The sequence below is a fragment of the Sciurus carolinensis genome, chromosome 12 (assembly GCF_902686445.1).
Source record: "Sciurus carolinensis chromosome 12, mSciCar1.2, whole genome shotgun sequence".
In the NCBI taxonomy this organism is placed as follows: Eukaryota; Metazoa; Chordata; class Mammalia; order Rodentia; family Sciuridae; genus Sciurus; species Sciurus carolinensis.
In genome coordinates, this window is record NC_062224.1 from 5,437,245 (window position 1) to 5,447,406 (window position 10,162).

General features: G+C 39.0%; 1 non-coding gene across 1 annotated transcript; it reads right to left on the minus strand.

Annotated features, from left to right (window-relative positions):
- Positions 1-5,834: 5,834 nt before the first annotated feature.
- Trnaa-cgc (transfer RNA alanine (anticodon CGC)) lies at positions 5,835-5,907 on the minus strand. The gene has a single exon. It is a non-coding gene; the product is annotated as a tRNA-Ala (tRNA).
- Between the last annotated feature and the right edge of the window lie 4,255 nt (positions 5,908-10,162).

Consider the following 10,162-nt stretch of genomic DNA (forward strand, 5'->3'; position numbering starts at 1 on the left):
ATGAGCTCTAGCTGAATGATACTGTTTTTCTCATTCTTTTCCCTTCAGTCTTTGCCTGTGAGGTGAGTCTCTTGGAGACAGCATAATTTTGGGTCTTATTTTTAATCCAATCTGCCAATGTATGTCTTTGTCTTTGTTGAGTTTTGACCATTTACATTCAATGTCACTATTGAGAAAAGATTTTTATTTCCTATTGTGTTGATTTATTTTTGTATTTTAATTTGAATTAGTTTCTCCTTTGATTTAGTATTCTTCTAGTGTTATTCCTCCCATTGCTGATTTTCAATTTTATTTTTCATTCCTTCTTCATGAAATATTTAATGAGTATGTTCTATAGTGTAGGATTACTAGTTTTATATTTTAAAACAAATATGTATAGCATGGAAGGTTTTTATTTCATTGTCTATTCTGAAGTTTAATATTGCTGGGTATAGAATACTTGGTTTGCATCCATTTACTTTCAGAGCTTGATATATGTTATTTCAAGACCTTCTACCTTTTAGCATCTGGGTTGAGAAATCAGCAGGATTAGTTTCCTTCTAAATGTGACCTGTCATTTTTCTCTGGGAGCTTTAAAATTGCGTCCTTATTTTGTATATTAGGCATTTTCATATAATGTGCCTTGGTGTGAGTCTATTGTAATTTTGTATATTTGGGGTCCCGTATACCTCCTGTGTTTGATTTTCCATTTCATTCTTAAGGTTTGGAAAATTTTCAGCTATCATATCAATGAGAATATTGTATATTCCCTTGATTTGTTTCTCTGAGCCTTCAAAAATCTTGATAAATCTTAAGTTTGTTCTTTTCATGTTAGCCCATATTTCTTGGAAATTCTATTTTTGTTCTCTTAACATCTTTTCTCTATGGTCAACTTTATTTTCAAGATCAGATATTTTGTCTTCATTGCCTGCAACTCTGTCTTCCAAGTGATCTAGTCTGCTGGTGATGCTTTCCAATGAATTTAATTTGGTTAATTGATTCCTTCATTTCAAGGATTTCTGCTTGATTTTTTTCAGAATTTTTGTCTCTTTATTGTAGTTATCTTTCAACATTTTATATTTTCTCTCTGATGTCACTTCTTACATAAGCCTTTACTTCCAGATGAGTTTAACTATGTACCTTTCAAACTCCTGTGACATTTCTTCCACTGTGGTATTGATGAATTCTGTTATTGGAGTATCTTGGTTTGTTTGGTATGATTTGTCACCTTGCTTTATCATGTTGTTTGTGTTTCTATGACTCTAACAGTGTGAATTTGAGGCAGTAGAATTTCTACCCTGTGGATTTACAGTGTCCCTGAAGGTTTCCAGTACCTCACTGTTTATGGGGAGACAAATAATAACAACAACCAATATAAACAATTTATAGCATTAAGCTAAATAACTTGTACTATGATGTCTACAATGTTAATTGGCACAATAAGCAGAAGTAACATGATCAGTTATTGTCCAAGGTAAAAGCTAGTTTACAAAAGGGTTTATACCACAGAGCAGCCAGGAAAAAGGGTTTACACCACAGAGCTGCCAGGAAAGCAACCTCCTCTATTCTTCCTCTATTCTGTCGTTTTAGTACACTCCTTTTTTTTTTTTTTTTTTTTTTAGACTTACATGGACATGGACTTCTTCTTTTCCACCCAGAACAATAAGGTGTTAGTTGAAGAGGAAAAAGTAAACAAATGGGGAGAGTAAGGGCACAGCTCTTAGGGAAAATTAAAACCACATAATAATTATAGATAAAAAACTATGACTTGATAGGAAGATTCTACTACACAGTAAACTTTAAGTTCACAAACAGGGCTTTAGCCTTTTTATTTCTAGGCATACATAAGAGACTTGCAAATGATGAGATTACATTGTGATGAGTATGAATAATTTCCATTAATATCTACCCTCAATTAGCATATGAAATTCACTCAGGAAGTAATGTGCTGACTTTTGACCTCAGATATCAAGGCACTTTTGTGAATGAAAATCTAAGGACATGGTTTGAAGCTTTACATAAAGTTTAATTGTAAAGTTATAGTAAGTGAAAATGAAAAAGGAGTTCAAAAAGATGCATAAAATATCCAGAGGTTTAGCTTTTGCTTGCAGAATCTTGATTATAGATCTATTGGATTAATCACAATTACAGGATTATATGCTCACATGTTAACTTGAAATGCTTAACTGTAAATTTATAAAGATAGCATAATTATCTTCACTGAATCATCCCTAAAGCCCCACTCCCAAAATATCACGGCATTGTCAATATCTTTGAAATGATATTGTAGTGATTAGAAAGTGGAAACGGAATGAGGCCAGGTGTGAGGTATAAATTTAAATATGCAATCAACCTCAATTTATCATGTTGATGTGAAGCCTTCTGGAAAGCATATTTGTCCTTGAAAAAAATAACTTGTGTAGATTGCTTGGATTAGAAAATTCCAAATCTTTTTCAAAGATGCCTGAGTTTAAAAAAATTCTTTGAATATCTGAGTTTTCTATCATAAATTATTCATGATAAGATTAATAATTTATTGTGACTATAAATATTATTCATTCTAAATGAGTAAAGATTTTATTCTATCAGAATATTGTTACATTTAAAGTGTTGGGAGATAGAGTTAACCAGTGAAGTGCTATGTCAGAGACAGAAGGTCCAAATCAGAATTCATTCCCCAATTATTTTGACTATGTGGCAAAACCAAGTGAAAAATATTAGAAAACCATTAGATCACGGTTGATGCTTGAATTTTCACTTCATCATTATTTATTTTTAAATAAACATACTCTTGTTATCTTTTTCATAGTATTTATTATATATGTGTACCATTTTAGACATCAGACATCAATAGACATGAATAGACATTGCTTATTCTGATTTTCTCTTTCTGTAAGAGTAATCCATTCTTTCCAAGGGAATAAGATTTTTTTTCTTTTTGTGTATTTTTTCTTCTAAAAGATTCTTGAAATGGAACTTGAAATTTTTTTCCTTTGAATGCTTATAAATTCATGCTTGACTTATTGAAAACTTATTTAAAAGCAAATATAAACATTGCAATATAGGTAATATAAAACTATTGCTTTTACATACTGGTATTTTTTATTAGGATAAAAACAAGTAAAAATCCATAAAAGAGAACCGTTCAGTAGGTCTGAAGTAAGGAACTTGCCACAGAGTAAAACGTGCTCTGTCCATGAGGAGGCTTAGCCAGCCGTCCCAGGGATCCACTGCACGTGACCTAAGGATGGTCCCAACTTATCAGTGATTTGAATCAGTTTTTGAATTTTTGTCAGTGTGACAGTGATGTCCATTCAGGAGAAACCGGACTGTACTTTGACTTTACATTTCGGTCTCTTCCTGGGTTGGCGATGTTTGGCTCTGTGGAGATACTGGACAGTGGCAGTGAGCAAAGGTGCCCACTGCTCCCTTGGTCACCTGGTCCTGTTTTCAACCCTCATCACGCAAGTGATTCCCTGCTCTTTACTGGGGGTAGAATACAAATGTCATATGCAACTTATTACTAATGTCTATTGTTTTAAAATTGTTTACACTAAGATCTGTTTGTAGTTGTCATGGAAAAATGAGTATATTTAGTAGAACAAAGGAACAAAACACGTGCATTTCATTTGGATTTCTCAAAACTGGCTAACTTATGGCACATTTCTATATTAGTACGGATGAACTGAGTGCAATAACAAACAACTGCCAATTTCATAGGTTTGACAATGAAAAATTACAAAATGGTTATTGTTTTATCAAAGCATAGATCGGTGTAAATGGGGACCCTGTTCTATGCAGTTTTAAGGGAGTCCTCTTTTCTTCTGACACCTCCATCTTTATCACAGAGTTGGAAAGGTTGATGCAGCAGAAGAAAATTACAGAGAATAGAGGAATTGGGTGGGCCAGACCTGGCTGTGGCCCATCTCTTCTGCTCACATGCCATTAGCTGGGTTGTAGTCACAAGACCATCCTATTTTCAGGCAAAGCCGAAGACATAGTTTTGTTCAATAATAGTGCACCAGGAATGGACCCACCATTTGATCCAGCTACCCCACTCCTCAGTTTATACCCAAGGGACTTAAAATCAGCATACTACAGTGACACAGCCACATCAATGTTCACAGCTACTCAATTCACAATAGCTAGATTGTGGAACCAACCTCAATGTCCTTCAATTGATGAGTGGATAAAGAAACTGTGGTATAGATACACAATGGAATATTACTCAATCATAAAGAAGAATAAAATTATGGCATTTCCTGGTAAATGGATGAAGTTGAAAAATATCGTACTAAGTGATATAGGTCAAGCCCAAAAAATTAAAGGCTGAATGTTTTCTCTGATAAGTGGATGATGATACATAATGAACCAGGGTGGTGCAGGGGAAGAGAAGAATGAAGGAACTTTGAATGGTGTAGAGGAAAATGGGGTGGGAGGGGGTGGGGGAAGGAAAGATAGTAGAATGAGACGGACAGTATTACCCTATGTGCATGTGTGATTACATGAATGGTGTGACTCTACATTGTGTACAATCATAGAAATGAAAAGTTGTACCTCATTTATGTACAATGAATCAAAATGCAGTCTGTAAAAATAAAAAAAAAAATTCTCACAAAAAACATAAGAAAAAAACACACTGAGAGACACAGTGCGAGCCTGGGACAAATGAAATACTGTGCTGTGTTTTTGGAGAAGAGTCAACCTAATAAAAATGTCAATTCAAAAATAAATAATAGTGCACCAAAAAGGAGAAGAGGAAATAGTTCTGGTGAACATTGAACCAGGGCCCATTGTCACCTGCCCTTCAGGTCATCAGATGGCTCTTCATTCTTCTTTCCACACAGAACACAATCAACATCTCCTGACGGGAAGCGACCAGACTGCCCTCCATTTGGTCTCCTTCAGATCAGATTCTGTGTGTGGCAGAGGAGCCATGTGGTTGCTCCATGGAGGCGTCCAAGCAAAGAGTGGAGAGCTCACTGCCCACCATCTCATTGCCCACGGCCCGTCTGCGCAGCAGTGAGGAGCTGGTGGAAGGTGATCGTCCCAACACTTTGTTGGTCCGTGGTCTTGCTGAACCCTGGTCCTGTGGAGGGGCAGGTCTTACGAGTGCTCTGATTTGACACCGGCCCGGCCCTTCAGGGAGAACTCACTCGTCTCTTGTTTGTGTCCTTGTGGATTGTGTTTTGGTTTGGGCTCCTGGCTCTGATGTTTGGGGAGGAGGACGGGCAGAGGGAGCTTTTCTCCTTGTTAATGATCATCTTTGGCCACATGTGATGTGGACATTGGAGACTGGGGACTGTAGAGATTTTGGAGCTTATTTCTCATCTGTAAAAAGTTGGAGTACAAGAGTTGTTTTGTTTCTTTAATAGTCTCAGGACATCTTTTATTCTTTTGATCTAACTTTCCAACTTTTTTTTCAAGTATTCTTCCTTTGGAAAACTTGAGGGATTTTAATCTATCTGCTTCTGGTTAGGTACATTTTCAGTAACTACACCTTGTGCCCTTTCCTGGACCTGACTCTCTGTTTGGCCACCCTCCCTCCCTCTCTCCCTTGCCTCTTCCCTCTGTCTCTCTCTCTCTCTCTGTCTCTCTCACTCTCTCTCCCTCCCTCCCTCTCTCTCTGTGTCTCTATCTCTGCTCTCTCTCTGTCTCTCTCTCACTCTCTCTCTCTCTCTCTCTCTGGTGCTCTCCTCCCCCCCACAGTCTCTCTCTCTCACTGTCTCTCTCTCTCTGTGCCTCTCTCTGTCTCTCTATCTCTCTGTCTCTCTCTCCCTCCCCCATCTCTCTCCCCCCCACCTCTCCCTCCCTCTCCTTCACACCCCTGCTCTGATCTTTTTTTTTTTTTTTTTTGGTGGTGCTGGGGATCGAACCCAGGGCCTTGTGCTTGCGAGGCAGGCACTCTACCAACTGAGCTACATCCCCAACCCACCCTGCTCTGATCTTACAGGCGGTGACCCCACCCCTGCTGGCCAAGACAGGCAGTCCTTCATCTACTCTTGGTTCCGTCCTTTACTTCAAGGAGGAAGCTCTGCTGGACCTTTGCCTCTGAAGGTCTTTTCACAGTCTCGTCTCTCACTGCTTAAGATTCAGGAGCCACCAGCTTTTCCAACCCTTTAAATATCTGTATTCTGGATCGAATGCGCTTTGATTTCTGCTTACCAGACTCCTCTTCCTTGTCCCTTTCCAGTGGCACTCGGCTAAGAAGGCCCAAGAGGAAACCTGCTTGCACTCTCCCTTCCGTGTCACCTCGGGTGACACTTGTGCACAACACAGGCTGCGGCACCTGCAGACTCTGGGACCATTTCTCTCGGCTCCCCATCTGCTGCCCACTATGTCCGACCACTAAGTCGGCACCATGTATGTGCTCTGCTGACTTAAAATGATTCTACTTGTAATTGTTCAAATTTATGATGCTTCGAAAGTGCTATGCATTCAGTGGAAACCCCACTTTGAATTTCGATCTCTTCTTAGGCTAGGGGCGAACTCTCCCTGACGTAGCCATCAGCCTCGTGCCCAGGAGGGCGGGCAACCATGCTCTGTGGTAGGCAGTGTTGCTGAGCCGGGATTTAGCAGGCCAGTTGTATCAAACGCATTTTTTTGCCTTAGATATTTTCAACTTAATGACGGGTTTGTTGGGACAAAACCCCATTGTAAGTTGGGGAGCACCTGATGGATTAGCAGGTTTTGTGACCTGCTTGGCAATCACGGTCAAATGCTTGATATTCAAGAGGACTAAAGAGATGCCGGGTTAAAGAGCCAAGGCAGGATAGAGACCGCGTGGACAGTGACGCATCACACCTGAAGACCTCTATTTCACAGAACACCATAGAAAGGGCACTTTTGATTTATGCTGATTAATTAAAAAATTACTGGAAAAGGCTCTAAGGCAACGATACAGATAATCTGCAAAAGCAAAATCCAATTACTTATAATACCTATGCACTTTTTTCATTTTTTGCCTCTTTTTATATTTCTAGTTGTATATTATCAGCTTAAATAAAAGTAAAATTGCCATTTATAGATAACTATCCTGTACAGTTTTAATATTTATCCTGCTGTTTTCAAGCAACTCGTTTCTCACATTAGCCACAGTTCACATTGGATTTCACTATAGATCTGCAACACTGATGACCAATGAGTGAGACTTCTGAGTTTCAGGGACGTGTTGACGTAGGCCAGTCGCTGACTCGCATCCAGGTAGACTTTTCACGATGAAACTGCTTTATAGTCAAGAATTCTGACTTCCCCAGTCTCGAAAGAGATTCTCTCCCTAAACTGACAGATCTTCCCAGCAGCTAAACTGTGCCCTCCCATTATTAAGCTTTATCTTCAGCGTCACACCTGAGTGGACCATCTCTCCTTTTTAACAGACGGGGATTCACATTCAGCGATAGTCTTCCGTTATCACGCGCCCCTCTGATCAGCAAGCCTTTGAGTGTCCACCCTGTGACAAGCACGCTGCCCGCTGATTGCTGGCCTAGATCTCCTGACAGCACAAAGTGACTTTCCTATCTCTGACCTCTTCTTTACAATCACTCCTCAGTGTGAAGCACCTGCCAGCAGTCTGTAATGATCTGCGATGCCACCTGCAATTACTTTGTCACGCTGGACTATGATTATCGGAGTAGAAAGGAAACCTGACGGAGTTGGGGAATAGCACTTGGAAAACACACAGCAACCAGTGGATTGCAGGGTGGAGCTGGGATTCTTCAACTGGGAGCGATTCTCCAGAGGGCATCTTATTTTATGGTTAAAGACCCAGAGAAGTGAATTAGTTAAAAGGCACTCTAGCTCATGAGTTGTCACAGTCTGTCCTGCATCCTATAACAAAATACTTTAGACCGGGTGGTCTCTAACAAAGGGAAGCTGTTTCTCGCAGTTCTAGAGGCTGGGAAGTCCAAGATCCAGACCCCAGCCCATCTGGTTTTTAGGAAGGACTGGTTCCCCTTCCAAGATGGTGCCTCTTGCTGAGTCTTTACGTGGCAGGAGGGGCAGTAGGACAGAGGGGAAGGCAGGCCCCCTCAAGTCCATTTGTAGGGACACTAGTTCCATTCATGGTGGTGGATGATTCATGACCAAATCACCTCCTAAAACTCCATTTACTAATATTATTGCATTTGGGAATTTCAATCTGAATGTTGGAGGGAACATACTTTCAAACTGCATCAGTGGGTTGAGTGGGATTACCGGGTCCCTCCCTGGCTCAGCCACTTCCTGTCACTATCAGTAAGGAGCGAGCTACTGAACTTCTCTGTGCTTTGGCTTTTCCATCCAGTGTGGGACTAATAAATAGCTTGCATTCTGTGCAGTTATAAAAGATCAAATGAATTAATATTTCCAAAGTATTTAGTGCCTGATGCACAGTAAGTACCTTAGGCATTTTTATAAAAATAAATAATTTAGCAAATAAACTGAGGCTTGAGCCAAGTAAGTCCTCAGGGAGCTTCTGGTCTTTCCTCTCTAATGACTATAGTTCCTAAATAAGCGATAGAAATAAACAGCCCAGGAATCCCAAAGTGTGCGTGGATAGGTCATAAAGGCAAATGTCCTTGTCAGCATCCTTAAGAAGTAAGAGAACTGCAGGCAAGTGGACCCTGATGGAATCAGAGCAAGTGCCATCGTCCTGAGTGGGCACTACCTGTAACTGCCTGACCACCTTTCACACCCTCTCAGCAGGGTTCCTTACCATGGAGCATCCGGGAGGGAGGTAATCCCCTGGCCGGTTCACAGCATCGCATCATCCACCAGGGAAGAAGGAAAGGGGCAGAGGAAAGTGGAGCTGTTGAGGACATTACTGACATGGACGGGAGCCATGTTCTTAATCTGGAGGAGAAGTCTGGTGTATTCTAAAGAGCATAACACACAATGGTGCCTAGTTTTAGAATTTCTTAGAGCTTTGAATTTACAAATGCACCTGGCAAATCTCTAAAAGAAGGACATAATACACAGTCTTTCTTCAACATATCTGACCACCGAACCCTTTTAAAATGAAGCATCATGTGATGTACAGAGCATATTTTAGACATGCTACTATAATCAGTTCTCTCCTCTATAAATATTTTCAAATGCATAAAATTCTACTAAAAGATGATGAATACAATGTGTGTTAGATTGCTACAACTAAATAATAGAGGTTACTGTAAGATAATTAGACACTAAGGAGGGTCCCCAATATCATAATTAAGTCACATTGTGGATGATTTTCTCATTTTCTCATATACTTTAACAGTTGTCATGAGTATTTTATGCCAAGCCACCATTATTAAAACTAACCAAGCACCAATTTTCTTCATAAAGTTGTGGATTGTTTTATTTAGTTTTTCTAGTTTATAAACCTCTACTTTTTAAATGATATGCCCTTTAGCAGAAAAATTCCAAAGTCTGATTGATGTGCTAATAGTACATTTGAGAAACTTTTATCTTGTAAACAGTTTTTGTTCAGTTATGATTCATTTAAAGCAGGCCTATTTGACATAATCCTGAAGGAAAACTGATGTTACTCATAGAAAAGTGAATTATTTGGAGGCAACTTATTGAAAGTTTTATTTTTAATATAGCTTTACTCTTCAGTTTAATTTTATTAACTTCTAAAGAATCAACTCTATTTCTATAGAAAATTAATGTTACAGGATTTATACATTCATTTCATGTGTTTATTTTGTACCAGTATTTTCAACTTAGAAATTGCTTATAGTAATTTTAAAATGATAATGCTGGAACATGAAAAAATAAGATTTCTTATACTTTTTGATAAGTGAGAATGTATAATATTACAGGTTTTGCAGAGGACAATTTGATAACATTTATAAAAAGATAAGGAAAAACTCCACATACTTTTGGCCCAGTAATAGCTTACATTGGAAAGGTACTTACAAATCAAAAAGAAGGAAATAAGCTAAATAAATTATAGAACATTTGTGCATTGGAACATTGTGTAGGTATCACACTTGGGGGCACTACATGGTTATTTAAATAGTATGCACATTATGTACGCTTCTATGTAATGATGTTAAAACTCTCATGATTACTGCTAAAATAGCAAAAGCCAGATCAGTTGGTGTAGGCAATACACATATCCTACCACCAGCACCGCACAAAGTAGCGGGCGTTAACTGAGCTGGCTGGATGAGAGCACATTATTTTCCTTTGTCCATTTTTTATAACTGCTCCACAATGA